The sequence below is a fragment of the Carlito syrichta genome, unplaced genomic scaffold (assembly GCF_000164805.1).
Source record: "Carlito syrichta isolate Samal-C Ts95f unplaced genomic scaffold, Tarsius_syrichta-2.0.1 Scaffold309750, whole genome shotgun sequence".
Lineage (NCBI taxonomy): Eukaryota > Metazoa > Chordata > Mammalia > Primates > Tarsiidae > Carlito > Carlito syrichta.
The window spans coordinates 103,712-128,686 of NW_007253846.1; the positions used below are offsets into that span (position 1 = coordinate 103,712).

Consider the following 24,975-nt stretch of genomic DNA (forward strand, 5'->3'; position numbering starts at 1 on the left):
AAGGACACTGAACTCTCATGGCAAGATATTTTAGTGAAGCATCCCCTAATATTGTGCCTGCTCCTTCATGAGGAAGGAAGATTCTGTTCAATGTGTTTTACTGGCTGTCTGGATATCCCACTAGTACTTCATACTGAAACCTCCATGACAGTGTCTACTGTCTTCCCCAACTGAGTGCTTTTTGGGCTGTTTCTTCACCTTGCTTTATGGCATTCTTATTTACTCAGTTACCCAAGTCAAAGCCTGAAATTATCCTGAATCCGCCTTTCACCCTACTTCAATGGGTCATCATGTCTGGTAACTCTTCTCAGCTATATCTAAACACTGGAACTCTCCATATCTTATTCTTTATTTTAGGCCTTTATTTTTCTCTTGCCTAGATTCTTTTCTTTAATTTTAAAAATGTGGGGTACAATTCAGGGTATACAAATATTCATTATGCAGGCACCCTTGTTGATGAGATGTGTCCCTCCCTCCCCTGGCAGTTTCCCTCAACTGCCAATCCCACCCCCCCCTCCTGGCAGTTTCCCACTACTGCCAATCCCTTTCTTATAATATTATGATAATTGGTCAAGGTCCATTTATGAGTGAGAACATATTGTACTCTGTTCTTTATTTTTGTGATAGGTCACTGAGTATGATAGACTCTAAATCCATCAGAGTTGCTGCAAAGTCCATATGTTTGTCCTTTATGGCTGCACAATATTCCATTGTGTATATGTACCACATTTTTTTAATCCAGTCCAACTTCGATGGGCAGCATGGTTGCTTCCATGTTTTTGCTATTGTGAATAGAGCTGCAACAACATATGTGTGTAGGTATCTTTTATGTAGAATGATTTGAGTTCCTCTGGGTATATTCCCAATAGAAGGATTGCAGGGTCATATGGAAGGTCAATTTCTAGTTCTTTCAGAAATTGCCACACTGTCTTCCAAAGAGGTTGCACTAGTTTGCATTCCCACCAGTGTAGACGGGTTCCTTTTTCTCCACATCCTCACCAGCATCTGTTGTTGTTTGTTTTATTATGGTGGTCATTCTTAGTGGGATGAGGTAGTATCTCATGTGGTTTTGATTTGCATTCCTCTGATGATTAGTGATCTTGCCTAGATTCTTATAGTCAATTATTATAATCTACAATCTATGGTCTAGGCTATCATTTTTTCTAGTAAGAGAGCTTCTACCTCCTTCTGCCTCTACATTTAACCCAATTTCCACATTGAATTGAAATTACATTTCTAAATGAAAACACAGGTATATCACCTTCATACCCAATATTTCATGACTGCTAACACAATGTGATATAAATCTCCTTAACCTGGTAACCTAGCTGCTGTCTGCTTCTCCAGCTGTACTTCCCATTGCTTAACTAGAATGCATCTTATACTATTGTCATAAGAAAATAAAAATTTTGATATTTAAAGTATATAATATTAGCCTGAGTAAAAATAGAAAAAAGGGAAAATTCTTCTTTCTCCAGTATTGTCAAACTAAGGAGAGAGTGACGATTCTAGATTTTAATATTTGTGCCTTTTTTGTTTTTTATTGAACCTTTTATATTACAACATGAGGTAAAAGGAAAAAGTTGTCTGTGACCAATATTTTACACAGTTATAGCAAAATATTTTGGACTTCAGAGATTTGCAACTGATTACACTTCTCAAATGTTGGGATCAAGTAAACACATTTCAACTTAACTCTTTCAGTTTTCCAGTTGATTCTTTCCTTACAATAATAACAAGCTCTGATCAGTTACATAAGTTTCTTCAAGGCCAAATTTTATCTGTTGCTGATGTCTTTGGAGCTGAAGCACTACTGTTTTAATCAATATTCACGTATTCCACTGCAAAAATGAGTTTTGCATTTTGTGGAATTTTGGCATCAGGCTGTCCTTTCTTTCCATAATCTCATTCTGGTTCAATCTCCAATGGAATCTTTTCTCCTTTACTCATAGTCAAGAGTGCTTTATCCCATACTCTGATAACTTTTCCTACTCCAATCTTATAAATTAAAGACTTGGTATTTTTGTTTTTGAATTCATTTGAATATTAGTAATAGAAACAGTCCTGTCCTGTAGTGTTCCTGTAGACCAGCAGTGAACAGCATCTCCCTTTTGGGGAAAGTTGGTTTTATCTCCCTTTTTGAAAACAGATTTTGTATATTTTGGTAGACCCTCATCCAGAGTCTCTTCAGACTTGGTCTCTTTGGGTTTAACTTCACTAAGCTCCACATTTTTCACTTGCTCAGATACTTTACTTATGCTTTCGGTACCCTTGAAATGCTTAGTTTCAAAAAGATGGTTATGGGCTGTAACCAAATGGTCTTTGTCTTAGCCACATTTTAAATGTTTCCTAATAATTTATATTCTGCAAGAAAAGCATGCGTGCCCCAGGAAGAAAGAGGCTGTCTTCCCCCTCCCACACCCCACCGAAGTAGGACCAGTTGAGGGTAAGAGTGTGGCTCCTCTGTGTGCCTTTTCAATATTTATTATACCAAATGCTCTCGTTTTGATCTTCTATTGTTATTATTAGCATTCTCCCTGCAACATTCATACAAGATCTTACTACATGTAGCAGGGGAGGGGCAGATTACCATGCCTAAAGAAACAAAAAGTGGTTAAAATAATTAAATAAAAATGATCTCTGACATCTAGTGCCTTGACATGTGTATTGGAAAGCATCATGTGAATATAGTTGAACACCAGAGTCAAGCAATTCAACAAATGTTCTCCAATTACATTGAATTTTCTTGGAGAATTCTGGCTGGCTGTACAGTAATGGGCCCATTCCAAAAGGCTTAATCAAAAAACAAATCTTATATGTTTTTCTGGCAAGAAAAATAGTTTCCAGTAAAGAATATTTTAAAGGAAAATTAAACCATTCAAACTTTTTAACTTAATGAAGGTGTAAGCAAAAGTATTATATTTTTCATGAATACTGGAATATTGTGTTTTATGACCTTCAAATTTCATATGCCACAAATTACCCTAGAAGTACAAAAAAAGAGTTATTGATTATAGAAATAGTGTAACTAGTTTGTTTCCCATTATACTCATAAGCTTGCTAAAATAGTATTTTATGAACTATTACTTCAAAATAATTAATATTTGGAAAAAATGTTGTTTTTTTTTTTTAAATCACCCAAAGGAAAATTGTCTTAGTTATTTGGTAGCAAAAGGTAACAATTAAATTCTTCCAGGAATTTAGTTTAATTTTTTTAAAGAGTTAAATTTGGAATTTTTTATCCATAAAAAGTCAAATTCCTAACATTTCCAGATTTCCCATTGGCATATATTAGAAATCAGTAAACATTAAGAAATTGTTTTTCAAAAGAATAACCATTTTGAGTCATCTAACCATGACTATAGTCTTCTGAATTTCTAGCCTTGTGGAGCAAGCCACTGAGTTCATGAACATTCTAGGAGGGAATAGTCCAATAACTGTGAGGATGCCAGAGGATAAAGATCCTGAATACCACGCTCAGAATCACTGATTATCAGAGATAGATATTTTGATTTTAACAAAATCTTTTAAAGTATCGCAGAAGCAAATAATGTGGAAAATAGTGACTTGGGAAGCAGGTTGGAGGAGGAGGCCTCAGTCTTTTCAGAAGATTAGTTAGTAACAGACGATAAATAGAAAATCTTTTGGAAATAAGTTAATGGATGGTCCTCAACTAGACATGCGTGTTTCCTCTAAATAAATGCTGAACTATTGCCCGAACCGAATCCGTTAAAACCATCCTGACTCCCTTAGTTGGACTTGGAGACAACAATGTCTTCATTATCATTTCCAGGACTTGTAAAGAGAGATTTTCTGCTCTGTGGACTTTGTGGCTAAACGGAAGTTTCCAGTCTTCACGGCAACTAATTTAACAGCTTTCATGAGTATTAGAGTTCAAGGAAAATAATCATTTTTTTATTTCTATCCAAATCATGAAAAAGGGTCTGCTTTACCAATTACTAAGTATTAAAAAAAAGTTATCAATTATAAGGGGCTTTACTGACAAGGCCATTTGTAAAAGAATCAGTTAATCTAGCCAGAGAAAACTGTGCTGAAACACAGCTAAAAACAATTCTTCTGCTAAATTTTCAGGAAATTAATGTTTCTGATATCTATATTTATATTTAGAGAAGGAGCAGTGAAAATGTTTCATCCTTGAACTGAGAGACTGCCTCTGAGCTCTTGCAAAGAAAAAGAAGAAAGTTTGATTGCAGTGGCAGCCTAAACAATTTGAATGTGCAGAGTATTGATTTCTCTTCTGTATTTATTCTATGCTTGTGTTAGGAAACGTTAAGTATCTGGAGAGGGATGGCAAAGTGGACATTTTTAAAACCGTTTGACATGATTGAAAGCCTTCATATTTGTCAAGGTGTTTACTTGCTTTATGGAATTGTTTTGTTTTCACGTTTTTGTTCTCAACGGATGTCATATCCTTGAAATGTGGCAGATTCGTGTCTCTGAAGTATCTGTTTTTCAGTTTAATACCAGATAAGTCAGTTGTGGTCTGGAGAACCATGGTGTGCTGACATGACCACATACTTCTGTACCGCTTTTTACTGATCAAACAGTTGGTAAGTGCAAGAAATTGTCTGCATTGCACTGTTCAGCACATGGATCAAACACTGTTCTTAGCACTGTATTCTAAACAGCCAAGACCAGTCTTTAGCCATGTCTCAAAAGGTACCACAGTTCCCAAGTTGGTTTCTCTGGCAACTGTAGAGACAGTTGAAATGCAATTCGTAATTGACCAGTCACTAGTCCTGGGGATTTTTCTTTATCTGCCGAGTTTCCATGGGGCCTGTGGTGTGTGGAAAGTGGTTGCCCCCGCCAGTTTCCTGAGTCCTTTGAGACAGAACCAGTGAACCACAACCCTCTCTCTGTTCTGATCACTGGAAAAAGAAATTTTTTTTCTTTACAATTCATTCAGAACAGCTTTGACTTTCTTTAAAGAATGTTATCCCAGGGCACAATGCTGCTTGTTTTTGCTTGTTTTGTACTCTTCATACCTGTTGAGCTTAGATTATGCAGAAGCCACCCAGTTCACTTTATAGAGAGTCATCTGGAAAACAAGGACTATGTCACCTTTTTGCTTCCTTTACAGACGTTACTCATTTTTACTATGATCAGATGTAATGAGTGCAATAACTTACTAGGCTACTAAAAGATCTCTCAGCATTCCTTGTGTTGAAGCCATTTCAGAATAATTGTCTTAAGCCAAAGTTAGTTACCAAACATACTTTATGTCTTAAATAAGTGTGTGGAAGACTCCTCAGCCCTTGAAAGAACATTTTGTGTCTTTCCTTCTAGGCATATGTGTAAGAAGTTTTAGTATTAGCCGGGCCCGGTGACTCAGCCTGTAATCCTGCGCCTTTGGGAGGCTGAGGTGAGTGGATTGCCTGAGCCCGCGGGTTCGAGACCCGCTTGGGCAGTGAGACCTCATCGCTACAATAAATCAAAAAATTAGCCGGGCGTGGTAGCGCACACCTGTAGTTCCAGCTACTCGGAAGGCTGAGGCGGAAGGATCGCCGGAGTCCAGCAGGTCGAGGCTGCGGTGGCCGGGAGCGGCCACTGCACTCCAGTCTGGGCGACAGAGTGAGACTCCAACTCAAAAAAAAAAAAAAAGGAGGAAGAAGTTTTAGTATTAATATACTAGTTAGTTTAAGCACTGAAAGTCTGTCAAATTTGTCACATAAGTAGTATAATTTCAAATAAGTCTCATATTTTAAAAAATTACATATTTTGGGAAATATCCAAGTAGATTCCTCCATTGGTTGCTATAAAAATAGTTTAATCGTTTTGTTAAAAAGGGATTTGTAATTATTTAGAATTGCATTAACCTTTATTTTGCATTACCTGTGAACATTAATTTGATTCACTTTGGTGAAGATGGTAGACTGATGGGAATCTTCTCTTCTTAAATTGACATATGGGTCCATATAACATGCAGTCGTTAAAGGGAGAGATGGTGTAGAATTTTGGGATTTTATATGAAATGGAGATTAAAACCAAAACCACAGAGGCATCTCACTAATGTCCCTGGAAGAAAAGTACTTCTTTTGCTTACCATTGTCAGTTGTGTTATTGATCACCAGCACCCTCAGAGGAAATGTTACCACCAGTGGTATAAATTGAGCTGGAGCAGTAACTCAATTAACACAATTCCTGTGCCAGGGCCACTTTTTCAAGATGTGTTCTTGCTCACTAAGTGACTTTCTTATTTCATTGATTCTGGTCACTCGGGTTCCCTAAGAATATGTATGACCAAGTGGTCTTTCTTTTGCTTTTATGGCTTACCATATCACAAATTGCTGCAGATGTGAATGTTCTTATTGGCATACATGGAAGAATGACCTTACTTTATAGCACTATTATAAAAGCACGGTTTAAACTAGCCTTTCAATTTTTGCGTGACAGAAGAAGGGGCTAATCTTATGGGTCTTGACCTCTCTCGAGCATTCAAACTATTGATGACAGAGCACAAGGCTTTTTACATTCTCTGCTTGTCATTTTCTTGGCCTTAGATAGTCCCCAACCCATTTCAGTGCATATGTCTTATTGACGTCCTGAGTTGGAGGGTAATGCATCTTCTCAGCCTCAACATCTCTGGTTGACTCTTCTGTAATGTTTAATGAAAGAAATGATTGTCCTAACTGAGTCCCAGATGTAGCTTTCTACATCTCCGGTTCATAGCAACAAAAATACTACTGGAGGAATTACACTTCCTGCCTTATTAATAATAACTAATTAATGCATTATTTCAAGCAACTGGTTGGTTATTCAATTTCATGGCTCACCTTTGTTCACTAAACTGGATCCTCCTTAGAGATGTCTTTAATTTCTGTTACAGTAGATGTCTCAAATTAGTTTTACACTTTTTACTGATATTTCAATAAGGGTATCATCTACTGTGCTTATTCTTCCTTTAGGAGTTTATCAATATTCTGTATAAATTTAAGCAGGAACATTTTTTAGTTTGCCAGAAAAAAGTATGCAAATAAAAATGTAAAATTTTTAGGGATTAAAGTATATAAACACAGTATAAAAGAAGATGTAAACAATACTGAAAGGGGACATCCTGATTTATCATCCAGTTTCTTGGTTTTCCTTGGAGAGTCCTTGGTCCGAGGTGCTTGCTACTCTTTCATTCCCTCAGAGGGGTTCCTTATGCAGGTGATGTCACCACTCTTACCACATACAATTGGTCCCAGAATGTGTACCAGACACAAAGGCACTCACATAGAGTCTGGCCAGCGGAGTGTACGTTGTCCTGGAGAGAGCACTTTTACCAACTGGGCTGCCTAAAAATGGATGAGACTGGCAGACCCAATCAGATTTTCATCTCTTTTGTGAAGTTTGAATGGAACATTCAAAGGGAGGCTGAAGACAATAGGGGGGTAAAGTTGCTGAGAGATCCACAGAAAGGAAGCAGTAAGCAGAAACTATGGGGTTGCAGAACTTAGGGCTAAGAAAATGCCTCAGTAGAGGGGAGAATAATGAGGGTCAGTTTGCAAGTGACAGCAGGAGCTACAGATGTAGAGAGAATGACTGAGTTGGCATCATGTGGAACACTAAGGTAGGGAGGGGAGGCTGACATGTGCTGTGGGACACCTTGGTTCTCCTGAGCTGTTTTTATTCTAAATGATCATCCAGTTTGCCATCCGGTGTAGTTATGGATGTATTCTGAAAGCTGTTTCCATCTCTGTGAGACAAACCAGGCATCTATTTTGCTCTTTCTCATTTGCCCACTTACTCTCTCAATAAAAAACAGCCAACATGTATGACTGATCTTCGGAGACAAAACTTAGGAGACAATTTTATAGTCATTGTCGGGGGAGAAGGGAGAGTAGATGATCTCTAACTCAAGTCACTTTCGGTCATATTGTAAAGAAAAGTTATAGATTTAGAAAAAAGAAAATTCTCATGTCAAAAGCGATAGTAAAAGAATTGCCAAGCATTTCCTGAATTGTTTTTTAAGAGATACGATATTGAGGCAATTATTAAAAACTGGAGTTTGGCCTGAGAATAATGTGTTTGAGTAAGATTTAGGATGCATATTAGCTTATTAAATGCTATGTGAAGTCTTGCAATTAAGAACAGATATTGCTTCTGTTTAACTCAGCAAGAGAAAACACCTTTTTAAATTCATCAGAGTAACAGATATCTCAAAAAATTATTTTTTCCGTGGCATACAGTTTTTAATACTTCAATTTATATAAATGATCTTAATAACCTTATTATATCTTATAAAAGATAGCTGCCCTTGAGATTATACTTAGCTATGAATTATTCTAAACTTTTGAATTCTTATCATTTCAAATATCCAAGAAGTCTTAGAAATAATACTAAAGGTATACTGGTTTTTAAAAGTTCTGTAAATATCAATTTGAAAAATTATTTGTCTCTTCTTAGCTATGCAATAATTTTCCACACTACAAGAGAATTTTCTTTGCAGATTGTTAATGCAACTTAGAGGTTTTGCACATAAATTTTCCAACCTGAAAACATTGGAAGAGCAGTATGATGTGGATATAGCTGTTTTAACTCCTTTGAAACAATTTAATAAAGATTAAAAGGAACAATACAGATTAAATAGACAGATCTTTGCGACTATAACTGGATTTGTATAATACCACAGGGTATTAAAATACTGTCTATTCTAAGATACGTAGTTTGACACAAAGTAAAATATTTAAATTTTATATTTCTGTAAGGAAGATGTGATTAACACTATTTTAATGAATGCTCAACTAAAAAAGAAGAAGATAGGTTTTAATTATTAAAACAATCTTTGGTTTAATCTAACAAAGATTTTAGAAACATGGCAGTAGAAAAATCAGTTATAAAATTTTGCAGTATTTCCATAATAATTTTAAACATAGAAAGACTGGTAGAATATAGGTTCATGCAATCTTTATTTAGTGGAGCAACTTTGAACTCTCTTAACAATATTTATGTGTAGAGTTGTTGGGGGGCACACATACTAAAGTTTTCTGATTGTTGAAGTATTAAATGCAAATTTTGAAAATTTAAAAAAGTATATAAAAGAAATTACTAGCTGGGCTTGGTGACTCAGCCAGTAATCCCGCGCCTTGGGAGGCTGAGGTGAGTGGATTCCCCGAGCCCGCGGGTTCGAGACCTGCCTGGGCACGCGAGACCTCATCTCTACAATCAATCAAAAAAAATTAACGGGCGTGGTAGCACATGCCTGTAGTCTGGCTGCTTGGAAGGCTGAGGCGGAAGGATAGCCGGAGCCCAGCAGTTCGAGGCTGCGGTGGCCGGGAGCGGCCACTGCACTCCAGTCTGGGTGACAGAGTGAGACTTCAACTCAAAAAAAAAAAAAAAGAAAGAAAAGAAATTACTACCTACTCATAATATAGTAATACTGACTCTTTTCTATTTGGCAAATGTTTTATTTCAGTCTTTTTATGTATACAGGGTTTTTCAAAATAGAGATATTGACATATAACTTTCTTAACTTATAACTGTGTTATTTTCAAGATATTTTAGTGTGGCCTGTACTATTCAACCAAACAAAGACTGCTAAAACACCTTTCTAATTCTCATTTTAATAATTACATACTAATCCACTGCAATTTATTTAACATTTCTCCTACATTGGTTAATTCAGGTTGATTTCAATCTGAATCAATTTAAAATTTCTGTTTAGCAATAATACTATGATGTAAGTCTTTAAAAAAAATTTTTTTTTAATTTTGGGATAGATTCCAAAAAGAGGATAAATTGGTCAAATGTTTCAACATTTGCAAAGCTTGCAATTCATATTTCAATTGTTTTTTACAAGTCTTATTAATATTTAAGTTCTCTATTTTAACATATTAGAACATTTGTATTTATTTAACTGTTAATTTCTTGTTTATATCCTTTCTCCACTCATCTAAAAGGCTTTTTATTTTTCTTGATGATTTTATATAAAGTTTTTGCATATTAAACCTTTATTCTGCATATTAACCTACAGTATTGGTAATTTTTTTAGGTAGTTTGTTTTTTATGTTATTTTTGTAAATAGGATATTGGTGTCTATGGTCTCAACACTATTGATATTTATGCTGTTATTTCTTAATTTCCTTATGATCTTGGTTTATCCATTTTTCTTAGAATTTGCACAAATTAGGGATGAACTTCTCCAGGCTGTTGTATTTACTGTGAGATAGAATTTTCATTATACCTATAGAGAGACTTGTAAGCAGGTCCTTTATTTCTTACGGATTTTTTTGAAGGTGGGGAAGGAGGTATTCTGACCCTCACATGTAAACGCTATCACAAGTAGAAATGATAGGTCTGTGGTAACATCTCACTAAAATTCTCAACTTTTCTGTTAAGTGAAACTAAAGTTTTCTCTAGCTGGTAACAAAATAAAAAAGTATAACTTGAATTGCTTCTAAATAAAAAAGTTTTGAATGTAAGATTTGGCAAAGGTTATTTTCTCCCCCCTCAATGTAATCTATCACCTGAAAAAGGAGCATATAGGATTTGAACAGACTTGCTTATGAAAAATGGACAATCGTCACTGACTTTGTTTCATCTGATATATTACCTGTTCTTGCAATATATAAATTTATTTGCAGGATTGTTTTTAGACTATTTGATTCTATCTCATTGACCTTATGTTTGTTCTAGTATTATTGCCACATTATTTTAATTATGTAATTTTATGATAAGGTTTAAAATCTTGTACGGCAAATACCCTATCATTAGTCTTCTTTCCCACCATTTTTCTAATAATTGATGTCAATTTAATCTTTCCAGCAAAATTTATCAAATTCTAAATATGCTATACTTGGGCTTTTTATTAGATTTCCACTAAATATATTTATTAATTTAGAATAAAATTATAATACTATCTTGAAATAGACATTACAACACACAAAATCCCCAATTTCTAAGTTTCCCTAAATTATAATATAGGATGCATTGAAATTTGTTGTGGTGAAAAAATAGTAGTTTAGGCATTAGAAGATCTGGCTCCTAGTCCTGGCTCTTATTTTCCACCTCTGTGAACTTGGGAAAATTAATTCACTGCTCTAAGGCTCAGTTTCCTTATTTGAATAATGAAGAGGTTGTACTAGATAAGGCATTAGAATGGTCAATGAGTTCAATTCCAATTGTGAATTCAATGAGCATCTGTTATTAAAAATAATTTTTGTATGCCCACAGGGTACTTAGCAATAACATCCTGATTTAACAACCACTCTTACTTACATTTCAGCATTCCTTTTTTTTAGGTAAAGATATACTCCACAAAAAATGAATGAAAATTATTATGCATTTTTTTAAAAGTATGATGCCATGGAAAATAGATTACCTAATTACACGTGGAATGTTACTGTGCACTACACATAAAAGTAGAATCCCAGATTTGATTAATTTAGTTTTTAGTAACATAACCCCACTGTTCCTGTGATATCTCAAATGGAACTCCAGAATGCAGAAATTAACCCATAGAAAGGAAGTCATAAATAACTAAAAATGAAAAATTAAGTAATAAAACAAACACAACTAAAATTATACTACAAATAGATTTAGTGCAAAACAATTTGGTAAAAGGAAATCCAATATTTGAAATACATTCACAATTTTACACTTATCAACCTAAAATGTAAAAATAATTTTCTTTTAGATTGGAAAGTATAGTTTGTCTTGAAAGTAAATAAGAGAGCGAGAGAGAGATTGATTGATTGATTCACCTCTCCAAGGTAAGGAAGGGAGCCAAAGCTAGGAAACATGGCGGCCATAGCTCAAAGAGTCATGTGGACACACCAGAGTTTATCAAAGCAATGGCTGCATAAATAATTTTTTAAGTAGGTTATAAACGCTAAATATCACTTATGCAATTTGTGCAAATCGCTGTAACAAAACCCCCCAGAATCTCAATGCCTTAAACAATAAAAGCTTATTATTCTCACATATCGTTAAAGATATACTTCACAAAAATGAATGAAAATTATTATGCCTTTTTAATCTGGCAGAGAGTAGTAGTTAAAGGTGCAGAGCTCTCCTACATGCAGTCAGTCAGAGTCTCAGGGTCCTTATCACTTATGCATTCAACATGTTTCTCTGCGGTTAATGGTATCAATGAGAAAAGGAATGAGGGAGATGGCGCAATAACTCTTAACCACCTAAACCTGGAGATGACATATTACTTCTCATTTTCTTTTGGCCTCAGTTATGTGGTTCTTTTTAACTGTAAAGGAATTTGAGAAATACAGTCTAAGGAAGAAAAATACATTCAGTGATGGGCACTAGTAACTTATGCCACTGTCAACCATTCTAGCCATGTAATATTAATTATCTCTTTCTTTCTCGTCACATAGAACACACACACCCCTCTTCCCAGGAGAGACCATCAATCCAATCACTGCATCTCATGTTAAGCTTAGGTTACCCACATGATAGACAGTATTCATCATAAGTTCAGTTTTGTCTCATCATTGTTTGGTCCTATAAAAAAAAAGCAAATTTCTTGCTCCTCCCACACCCAATGAAGGCCATTTACCCTGGCAGTCAAAAGTTAATGCTTTGATTAGGCTCTGATGCTGTTCTCTGGAAGAGATTCATTTGCCTATTTGGTGTCCTTTTCTCTGACCTCTGGAAGTTTATTCTTTGTCAGTTATTCTCCACAACCACACCTGAGGTGGGCATTGGAGTGTGTACCTTCTTGAAGGATGTGCAGTTTTTGCAGACTGCTTCTAACAAAGTAAGTTCAGGGGTTCAAAACTTGTTTCACAGCTTGAAAAACTAAAGACTCTGTTTAGTCTGACCCCAAGTTTTCTTTGAGAATTTTTTTAAAAGCTTAGTACGCATGGGATCTATTTGCTTCTAATCAAATCCAAGTGCCAGTAACTATATTCCTTCCTAGAAATTCTTGTCAGATTTCTTGCTTTATTTCCCCTTTCTGCCTCTCTACCTCAAATTAGCTGCGTTAACTTGAGACCATATAGAACAAAATTCTGATCTCCGCCACATGACTGAGTTGCTGTCTGCAACTGAAAATTGTCTCTAACTCTTCATTGTTCAGTCTTTTTCAATTCTGTCTTTTACTGCTTGATGTTTGTTAGCAGACTCCAGAACTTCTGATCTCTCTCAGCTCAGTTTCATTTCAAATCTATCAATTAGTTCTGTAACTCATTTATTTCATTTAAATACTTTGCCAAAATTGCAATCATTTAACACACACTAATACAGTTCTTCTTTCCGAATAATTTTTTTACAGTTACTTGCTCAAAGCTACAATGTTAGTCTTTCAAAGTAGTCATCAGTATTATCAAGTGTTTTGCCAATTAACATCAAGGTTCTTCAGCTCACAAGTCTCCAATATTAATTGGTTCTTCATTAAACATGGCCTAGCCATGAAGTCTATTCCTGAATATTTTTGTATAACTTACATTAGCAATCCAATCTTGGCATGATTCACTGTTTTGGGCAGTATATCTTTTTTTATTTTAATTTTTAATTTTAAAGATGTGGGGTACAATTCAGGGTTAGGTATACAAATGTTCCTCATCCAGGTACCCTTGTTGATGATATATGCCCCACACAGCAGTTTCCCTCAGCCGCCAATCCCACACCCCTCCCCACCCCCAGCAGTTTCCCACTACTGACAATTCCTTTCTTATAGTATTATGATAATTGTTCAAGGTCCACTTATGAGTGAGAACATGTGGTACTACCCAGTTCTTTCTTTCTGTGTGATAGATCACTCAGTACTATAGACTCTAAGTCCATCCAAGTTACTGTGAAGTTCATAATTTTTCTTTCTTTATGACTGTGTTATATTCCATTGGGTATATATATCACAGTTTTTAAATCCAGTTCTCTTTCCCAGCATGACTGGGTCAATGTTTTTGCTACTGTGAATAATGCTGCAATAAAAATGCATGTGTAGTTATCTTTTTCATAGTGATTTGAGTTCATCCGGGTATATTCCCAGTAGGGAGATTGGAGGTCGATTTTTAAATCTTTTAGCGATCGTCAAACTGTTTTCCACAAAGGTTATACTGGTTTACACTCCCACCCACAGTGTAGAAGGTCAGTATACCTTAATGGTTGTAAAAACTATTCAAAATTCTCAGTATCTTAAATCAATAAAGATTTCTTTTTTTTTTTTTTTTTTGAGTTGGAGTCTTACTCTGTCGCCCAGACTGGAGTGCCGGCCACCGCAGCCTTGACCTGCTGGACTCCGGCAATCCCTCCACCTCAGCCTTCCAAGTAGCTGGAACTACAGGTGCGCGCTACCATGCCCGGCTAATTTTTTGATTGATTGTAGAGATGAGGTCTCACCAAGTTGCCCAGGCAGGTCTTGAACCCGCCTGACTCAGGCATTCCACTCACCTCAGCCTCCCAAAGCATGGGATTACAGGCTGAGCCACCAAGTGCAGCTAAAGATTTATTTTCAAATACTAAAATTCAGTATGTTGTTACTGAAGTTCTAAGTCATAAAAAAAGGCTTTTCTTCGTGTGGCTCACTCATCTTCTAGGACTTATTCTCTGCTGCATTAAGCGGCTGGATGGGAAACAAATGTATTGAAAATACACATATATTTAATTGTGTTGGTCCAAAAGTGAGACATATCAGTTCTGTTTATAATCTATTAATGAGAAATCCATCACACCATTGCACCAACTGCAACAGAGGCTTGGGAGTGTATTTTAGATGCATATTCAGGAAGAAGAGGAGTACTATTGCACCATTCTGCCATAATCCTACAAATTACTTGACAAAAAAGCACACAAAAATAGTGCTGCTAAAAACTGTCTGTTATTATCAACTGTGTTAACATAATTCACTTCTACCATAATATTGATACAGAAAAGAGCTCAGCAATGATACCATTTCATCTCTATACTTTCCTACAACTTCCTTCTACATCTAATTGATCGGGTTTTACATCCCTGGCCTCAGCAGAAATTCAAGCCCCCCTTTGCTTTCTCTGTACTATGACTCCTACTCTATTTTCAAAGTGAGCTTTTGAAAGAGGGAGGTGATACTATTCTTTGGGACTCCTTATATAACTGATCAGGAAGAGAGGTAGTTGTCCATTGCCATAGACACTTCATGACAATTGTTGATAATTCCATAGTTCCAAACAATACAAACATTCTTACCTATAGATGCTGTCATAATATTTTATATTTTTCACCTTTAGAGATTTTGTTATCTAAAATATAAATATATTATTTTTACCATAGTGAATCTGAAAAATGACAGTCTATGGAAAATTGAGAATTATGTATAAAAGAGATGAACACATAAATTCTCTGGTTTATGGTTAAGTGGGAACTCTGCCTGTAGAGGAGGCTTTTTAAAAACTCTAGAGCTATAAGGACATAATTTGAAAACCACTGATCTAATCCTGTGGTAGATAGTTATTGGTTCTAATTCTTCACACAGCCCTGAAACCACAGTCTTTTTTCATGTAATTGCAGTTTCTCCAACTAAATGTAGAGTATATGTTTCCACCCCTTGACTTTGGGCTCAGCTATGTGACTTACTTTGTCCAATAAAATTAAGTTGGTGAGATGTAAGCAAAGACCTGAAATGTGCTTTTCTGGTTGGGCTAACAATTGCACGTTTGCATTCTTTAAGATGGGAATACACCCCAAGTAAAGCACCACTCCAAGAAAGATGAGAGACATGTGGGACAGAGTTCATCTCAACCTACTATTAGAGCCAGAGCCATCCAAGCCAAGCTAAGCCTAGTATGGGTCACCCAACCCCCAGCCAACTGTTAGATCCATGGACAAGAATAAATGATGGCTGCACTTTGTGATGTTTTCTTAAGCATAAATAGTTAACCGATATACCTCTTAACTGGCTAAAAAGAAAATAGACTATAATGAAAGTTACTCGCAAAAGAAAACAACCAGGATATGTAAACAGATGATTTTATTGTCAATTAGGTAACCCTTATAACATTATCTTTATTTCAAATTTAGTTTATATAGAAAACTACCTTATTCCATGGCTTAATTTCAGAATAGCAAAACTTACATATCTCAGTGTAAGCTGAATTGAGATGCTATTAGAGAGTTAAGCTTTGTTTATGCTTTTTGTTATAGTTTTCTAGAGTGTACTTTAAGCATTGGCTACAAGCCATATTGGGACATTAAGTAATCACAATACTAACACATTTCAATATTCAGCTGGCAACAAGGCCTACAATTATAGTTAAGCTTTCATTCTCTGTGTCTGCAATTACCTAAACCAGTGATAAGGAGATTTTCATGATTGCCATTAAGGGTTTAATTATGACTGAGTTAGATACAAGAACAGTTGTCAGCTAGATATCTATTAATCCTTGTGGGTAAATTGGTCCATCTGAGAAGAGGGCCCAGAAAGATACATCTAAGTAGTAAAGAAAGCAAATCAGTTAGTTATATTATTGTTGATTCAGGACAGACTGCTGCCACTCTTGCTCCCTTTCAACAACTTCACATGATATGAGCCATGAAATACCTCAGTACTTTGGGAGAGACCATTGACCTCAGTGAAGAATACTCTGTGGTCCTGAGGCAATTCTCTTGCTCTAGGAGTCTGGATACATCCCTTGTAGCAAAGGGTGGAATAAAAGACAGTTCTCCCACACCTAAGTAATAATAGCCGATGTAAACATTTTGAGTTTCTTGAAAAAGAACTGGAAGACCGGATAACACACATTCATCGGTTTTATTTATTAAATGTTTATCACTTTAATAGCCCATTTGCAAATGTAATCTAAGATTGAATATTTAGTGACTGTATTATAAACTGAATCAAATAGCTTGAATCTAAGGATGTCAGAGGAGAATGCCACTGGTTTGCCTAGTTGCTTACGGAAATGTTTATTGGCTAATTATAAGCCAAAAGTGCCATTGTTTTCTGTTTTTTTTAAAAATGTGGAATCCAGACAATACTATGAACAAAAGATCAAATAAAAATAACAGAGAAAGAGCTTTATTATGGAGTGCTTTGGAAAAGCGAATAGTAAGTATGTTAGATCAAAGTAAAACTAAGCAAAGGTGATTTTATTTGAGTGTTTGAAGTACATATTGTCCTGATTATTTGTTTGTTTGAAACAGATAGCAGTAATTATAACACAGACCAAAAAAAAAAAAAAAAAACCCAAACCAAACTTTGCTACATCAAGAAAAGGAGCATTATTCATTGTCCGTATGCTAAAGTTGTGTTAACAATGATGGGTTTGAACCATATTTGCAGGTTTAAATTTTTTTAGTTCAAACCTGTTCCACCATTTTAAATATTTAAAAATATAATTTAGTGAGTTTTAGGATGAACCAGACCATCAAGAATTTTCAATAGAAATTTCATGCCACAATAAACTATATTTTTAGATCATGTTTAAAATTTGGTTTAAACATGGAAAATCAAAATTATTTTTACATGAAAAATGCCCTTGAAAATTAATAAAGACATACAGTACTTAAGTTGAACTTTAAATCAAATAGACCCAACAGACATATATAGAACAGTCCATCCGACCGCAACAGAATATACATTCTTTTCTAGCACACGAGGAACATTCTCCAAGGATAGATCATATGTTAGGCCACAAACAAAACTTTAACAAATTCAAGAAAATTGAGGTCATATCAAGTCATATCTAGTATTGTTTCAAACCATAGTGGTATAAAACTAGGAATCAATAGCAGGAGAAATATAAGAAAATTTGTAAATATGTGGAAATTAAACATTCTCCTGAACAATCATTGGGTCAAAGAAGAATCAAAAGGGAAATTTAAAAATATCTTGAGACAAACAACAATGGAACATGACGTATCAAAACCCTTGGGATGCAGCAAAAGCAATTATAAGAGGGAAGTATATAACAATGAATACCTACATTAAGAAAGAAAATCTCAAATAAATAACCTAATATTATGCTTCAAAAACTCAAAAACCAACAAACAATATCCAAAGTTAGCAGAAGGAATAAAACAATAAAGATAAATAAGGAAATAAGTAAAAAAGAGAACAGAAAAAAATTCATAAAGCCAAGAGTTGGGTTTTTGAAAAAAATAAACAAAATAATCAAACTCCAAGCTAGACTACCTTAGAAAAAAAGAGATAAATAAAGAAAAAAAAATTAAATGGTGATATTACAACAGATGTTTTAGAAATAAAAAAATGATCATAAGAGACTATTAAGAGCAATTATATACCAACAAAATTGGATAACCTAGAGGAAATGGATGCATTTTTAGAAAACTATAACCTATCTAGATTGAATCAGGAAGAAATAGAAAGCTTAAACAGCCTGATAACAAAGAGATTGAAGAAGAGTTAAAAACCTTCCAGCAAAAAAAAGTACAGGGCCAGATAGTTTCATGGCTGAATTCCACCAAACATTCAAAAAGAATTATTACCAATACTTCTTAAACTCTCCCAAAAAGTAGATCTGGAGCAAGCACATTTTATACGACCAACACTACTTTGTTACCTAAGCCAAACAAAGACATCTCAACAAAAGAAAACTACAAGCCAAAATTTCTAATGAACATTGTTGTAAAAATCCTCAATAAACTTTTAGCAAACTGAATTCCACAATGTATCATAAAGATTATACATCATAGTCACATGAGAGTTATCCCTGGCATACAAGACTGATTTAACATATGCAAATCAATCGATGTGATACATTAATAGAATGAGAGAGAAACAGCATGATGACTTCAGTTGAAACAGAAAAAGCACTTGACAAAGTAAAGCATCTTTTCTTGATAAAACTCTTAAGAGTTTAGGTATAGAAGGAACATTCCTCAACATTATAAAGGCAACTTATCAAAAATTCACAGCAGATATCATAATTTAAAAAGGAACAATGGAAAAATGTTTCCCTAAAATCAAATACAAGGCAAGAATGCCCACTTCCACCACTTCTCGTCAATGTAGTACCGGAAATACTAGTAAGAGCAATCATACAAGAAAAATAAATAAAAGGCATCCAAGTTGGATTAGGAAGAAGTTAAATCTCTATTTGCGGATGGACATGATCCCGTGTGAAGAAAACCCTGCATAGTTTACACAAAAACTTGTTAGAGGCTGGGTGTGGTGGCTCAGCCTGTAATTTCAGCACTTTGGGAGGCCGAGATGAGTCGATTGCCTGAGCCCGTGAGTTCATGACCAGACCCAGCAACTTGGCGAGACCTCATCTCTACGATTAAAAAAAAAAAAAATTAGCTGGGAGTGGTAGCACACACCTGTAGTTCCGACTACTTGGAAGGCCGAGGTAGAAGGATCATTAGAGACCAGCAGGTCAACGCTGGGATGGCGGTGAGTATGCTACTGCACTCCAGCCTGGGTGACAGAGTGAGACTCCAACTCAAAAAAAAAGAAAGAAAAAAGAAAAATTGGAAGAAATTGAACCCTATCTTCCACCATACCAGGGGACACCCCCCAAGACCCATAATTGTCTTTTTGAAGGGGGAGGCTCTTGCAGTACACTCGGTAATTGTTCTTCCAGATCAAATGGTCAAAGTTTTTATCTGGAAGTTTTGAGAAGGTTGCATCATTATTTACAAGAGAAATGTCTCCAATTGTGGCAAACAGGTCATTGGTTCTTCCATCATGACAACGCACCTACCCACAACATACTAGGCATTCAGCGGTTTTAGGCTATAATGTCATGGCCCTCGTGCCCCACCCTCCTTATTTACCAAATCTTGCCTTGAATGACTTTTTTGTTAGTTTGTTTTCCCGAATGAAAAACATTCTCAGCCGGGATCAGTGGCTCAGCCTGTAATCCCGCGCCTTTGGGAGGCTGAGGTGAGTGGATTGCCTGAAACCCGGGGGTTCAAGACCCGCCTGGGCAGCGAGACCTCATCTCTACAATAAATCAAAACAGCAGAGGGGCGTGGTAGCGCATGCCTGTAATTTCGGCTACTCGGAAGGCTGAGGCTGAAGGATCGCCGGAGCCCAGCAGGCGAGGCTGCGGTGGCCGGGAGGGGCCACTGCACTCCAGTGTGGGCGACAGAGTGAGACTCCAACTCAAAAAAACAAAACAAAAACAAAAACAAAAAACCTTCTCAAAGGGAAATATTTTGCCAATGTGGAAGAAGTGAGACAAACAAAAAATGGCAGAAGCACTAAAGGCATCACATTGATGAATTCACAAACTGTTTTGAGTAGTGAAAAAGTGTCTTGATAAGTGTATTACATCAAATGAAGAGTACTTTGAAGGTGAATGAAGTTTAAACATGCAAGAATAAATACAAAGTTTTTTATAAATAAATAACTTTTTTGGGTCCCCCCCTCGTACACAAAAATCAAATCAAAATGAATAAAATACCTAAATGTAAGACCTGAAACTATACAATTCCTAGAAGAGAATATAGGTGAAAATTTGTCAGCATTGGCCTTGGCAATGTTTTTTTGGATATTCCACCAAAAGCTCAAACTATGTAAGCAAAAATAAATAAATGGGATTACGCAAACTTAAAATCTTCTGCATAGCAAAGGAAGTAACCAAAAAAAAATAATAATAAAATAAAAAGGCAACCTAAAACAATCAGCAAAATAAAAAGGCAACCTAAAATTGTGAAAAAATATGTGGAAACCACATATCTAATCAAGAGTTAGTATCCAAAATTTTTAAAGAACTCTCACAGCTCTATAGCAGAAAACCGAATAACTGGTTTAAAAAATACACACACACACACACACACACACACACATACACACGGTCAAAGGATTTGAACAGACATTTCTCCAAAGAAGTCATAAAAATAATCAAGTAGAGCCGGGCTCGGTGATTCAGCCTGTAATCCCACGCCTTTGGGAGGCTGAGGTGAGTGGATTGCCTGAGCCAGCGGGTTCGAGACCCGCCTGGGCAGGCGAGACCTCATCTCTACAATAAATAAAAAATATTAGCCGGGCTTGGTGATGCGCGCCTGTAGTTCCGGCTACTCGGAAGGCTGAGGCGGAAGGATCACCGGAGCCCAGCAGGTCGAGGCTGCGGTGGCTGGGAGCGGCCACTGCACTCCAGTCTGGGCGACAGAGTGAGACTCCAACTCAAAAAAAAAAAAAAAATGATCAAGTATATGAAAAGATGCTCAACCTCACTAATCACTGAGTAAATACAAATAAAAACCAGTATGAAATATCTTTGGCTATTATCTAAAAGACAAGAGAAAAAGGTACAATGGCTTGTACTGTAATTGTGGCAACTTGAGAGGCTGAGGCAGGAGTAGTGCTTAAGTTCAACATTTCTAGACTGCAGTGAACTATGATCACACCACTGTACTCCAGCTTGGATGACAGAGCAAGACTCCGTCTCAAAAAAAGAAAAAAGACAAGAATGAACAAATGTTGGTAAGTGAGTGGAGGAAATGAAACCCTAGCACGCATTTGTGGGAATGTAGATTGATATTGGTATAGACAATTTGGAAGTTTCTAAAGAAAGTAAAAAGAGAACTACCTCCATTTCCTCTTCTGGCTATATTACTGAAGGGTATGAAGTCATCACCTGGCAAAAAGCATTTCTATGTTCATTGCAGCATTATTTGCAATAGCCAAGATAAGAAATAACGTAGATGTTCATTGATAGATGAATGGGTAATGACAATGTGGTGTCTATAGATGCAATGGAATATTATTCAGCTTTAAAACAAGAAGATCCTACCATTTGTCACAACATGAATGGACATGAGTGGAAGTTGAGGACATTGTGGCAAGTGAAATAAGCCAGACACAGAAAGAAATATATTGCATGATCTTGCATAATGTAAGTCAAAGGATAACAAATGACAGGTATGTAAGATAGGCAAGTTTACAGATGTAATGTATACCACTAGGACTAACATTAATATGATTATATTATATATTAGGAATTTTTGCCACATGAGATTTAGGCTGTAATCACAAAAAAAGTTAACTATGTAAGATGATAGACAACCAGAAGACTTTTATCTGCTTCATTATAGCAAGTATTTTACTATCTAAATATATCCAATAACATCATGTTGTAAAACTCAAATATACACTATACATTTTACTAAAAAATAAGAAGCATGAGCTAACAAATAGGTGTTGTTTTAAGTCACTAAGTTTGTGACAATGTGTTATATGCCAATAGAAAATTAATACAAACTGTATAGAGTCTCTAGAAATGTAGTATATTATTATATTTATTTAAGATAAAGCTTTATGCTTTTTCCAAAAAGAAAGAAAAGAAAAACAAAAATGCTCTTAAAGTGAATTTAAGTTAAAGAGAAATTTTAAAATATTCTGTCAAGGATTACTTAAGTTCAGCAGAATGGAATTTAATTCCATTAAATATATTTATATTAATGTATACTAAATTTTTAAATTGTGCAAAACATGTCAAGTTGATTTTCTTTTTAAATTGAATTACATGTTAGAACTTAATATGAGAAACTTGCCACTTCAAATTAAGGTGTAGAAACAGGAAAAGGTAAAATATCCCAGACAGCAAACTCAACATAAAGTCATATTAGAAAAGTGGTCATGTGACTAAAGAAGGTAAAAGTTTTAGAAATTAAGACGTAAAAAGAGAACAAGATCTAAAATACACTAAGTGATTAATACAGTGCATATGAAAATAAAGAGGTTCATTCTCTAAAAGCCAGCTGTTCTACCACACAGAATTTAAAAACAAAACAAAACAAAGCAAATGAATAAAGCATGTGCAGATAAAAGAGATGACTGCATTGTGTGTTTATTCGGCTTTTTTTTGGTGGGGAGGGGTGTTTGTTTTAACACATATATTTGTAGCACTCAGTATGAACCAGGCACTAGCCAATAGCTAGGTGTTTTACAGAATCAAGTTATATGATCATTAAAGTAATTTTATCAAATAGACTTTGATATTACTACTGAGGCACAGAGCAGGTAACCATTTGCCCAAGATCACATGGCAGTAAATGAGAGAGGCGGGATTCAAACCTAGACAGACTTATTCCAGGGTAACAGCATAGAACCACTGTGCCTTAGTAGCTCAACAAGTAGCCACACCTTTGTCCCCTTTATTGTTATAGGCTTGTTGCAAATAAAATAGTACATATGCTGTGTATTCCATCTACTAATGTTAAACTGAGCTCTAATTTCAGCCAACATAAATTGCTGCTATTCATTTTGGAATGAATAGTTTTCACAAAAATTTCCCCTAAGAAGAGAGGAACACATTTGATAATTGAGTTCTTACAATTTTGTTTGGAGAAGGCAAATGAGTCAGGAATAATAGTCATCAATGTTAGTTTTGGATGCCTATAGAACTTTTCTATAATCTACACAATTTTCAAAAAATGAATCAAACAGGTTTACTTTTTAATCCATAGGACGAAAGCCTTCTGGTTATGTTAGATGCTATTATATAGAATTCTATCATAGATCATTTTAAAAAGCAAGACAATGACTGATTACATTGTGGAGATCACGTACTATAAAAATCCATTACTGAAAAAACAGACAAAAATGACAACTACAGCACCAAAAAAATCTGAAGCTTTCCTAATGTTATGCAAATGGATGCTTGTAACTTGGGATAAAAGTTCCAATGACAGCATTATATATTGATTCAAAAACTCTGTATATAAAATACCTAAAAGTGAAAATACATTGTCCTAGAAAATCTTTCTAGGTGACAAAAACATGACTCAATTGATCTTGAAGATGCCTAAGAAGCATTTACATAAAATTGTTTCATAGAGAATGAGTTGAAAATGTTCCTAACTTAAAATATTATTTTCTGTAATATGTGCTATTAACTCATATCTGTGACTAAATTTTTAAAGAAACACTGTGTGTAGACATCTGACTTTTTCAACTATAGTATCAAAAGTTCATATCTAAAACATTTTGTGAGCAATGTGCTAATTATGTAAGTTTGTATATACAAATTTGAGTATATGTGATCTTATGTATTTCATATTTAGTAGTTGAACTATTATCTGGAGTTGTCATCCTCATTGTTTGATCAGCAGAAAGGAAATTAGGAAACTTGCTCCTCTGGATCTTTATCTAATTCTGTATTCTGCTGAGTACTGTTAAGTGACAATATTGACACTTGTACTCTACTTTTAAACATATCTTTGAAGCCTATATTATATATGTGCATTTTCATTTGTGTTAGTTTATAGGTATTTTGTAATTTTTACTATTTTGTTGCCTATAGATGTGTATGTGTTTGCATGTGTGTGTGCAGCATTTGTTAGTATTCATAGTGTTAAGCTATTCGAAGAATTGTGGCTCATGTATTTATTCCCTGGACTTGCACCAAGTACTAATTATACATATTACACTGTATACTTGAGAGAAATTGGGAAGCACAAAATAGTAAAGCTATACTATTCTTAAGAGAAGAAAAAAAAGTCCCACCAATTGTAGACCATGTCTTATAAATAATAGTCTATCATTAAATATTTTCTGACTACTTCACGTAAGTATAGTGTTTACAAATGTGTCACAAAATGTAGGCTTACGTGCTGGAGGAACATGGGTTTAGCCTTATTAAAGAAGATTGTGGAGAAATTTAAAGAAATTGATTGACACCAGTGAACAATGACCTGGGTGGGGGAAATGACAACACCAATGTTAGAAAAAGAGTCTTACAACTGACAGGAATTCTCATAATATTTTTAAATGATAGATAATGGGACTTGCCTGGCTGAGCAGATGTGAAAAAAGTAGCTGTGTGAATATGTGTGCATGCAAGTGTATGCACACCAGTGTCTTAGAATTAAGATGGGGTTGGAGTCAAGAGCATATTGAGAATTTAATTTTAAACAAATACATAAAAGGATGTCTACTGAACATGCCTGATTGTAAGACAATACTTGATAGAAGTAGTAGCAACATGAAAACGATCTTTAGGTAAAAAGATGCTTATCACTGTGTATGTGATTAAATAGCTGCAAGAAATCAGATTCTAGGCAAATCAGAACAGGGCAATGGTTATGTCAGTGGAAGGTAGGAGTCTGTTCATGAAAGCACGGTGACCCTCT

The 24,975-nt window shown here is 35.3% G+C and overlaps 1 pseudogene; it reads right to left on the reverse strand.

Annotated features, from left to right (window-relative positions):
* Positions 1–1,818: 1,818 nt before the first annotated feature.
* Positions 1,819–5,936, reverse strand: LOC103270198 (annotated as a pseudogene).
* Positions 5,937–24,975: the final 19,039 nt, after the last annotated feature.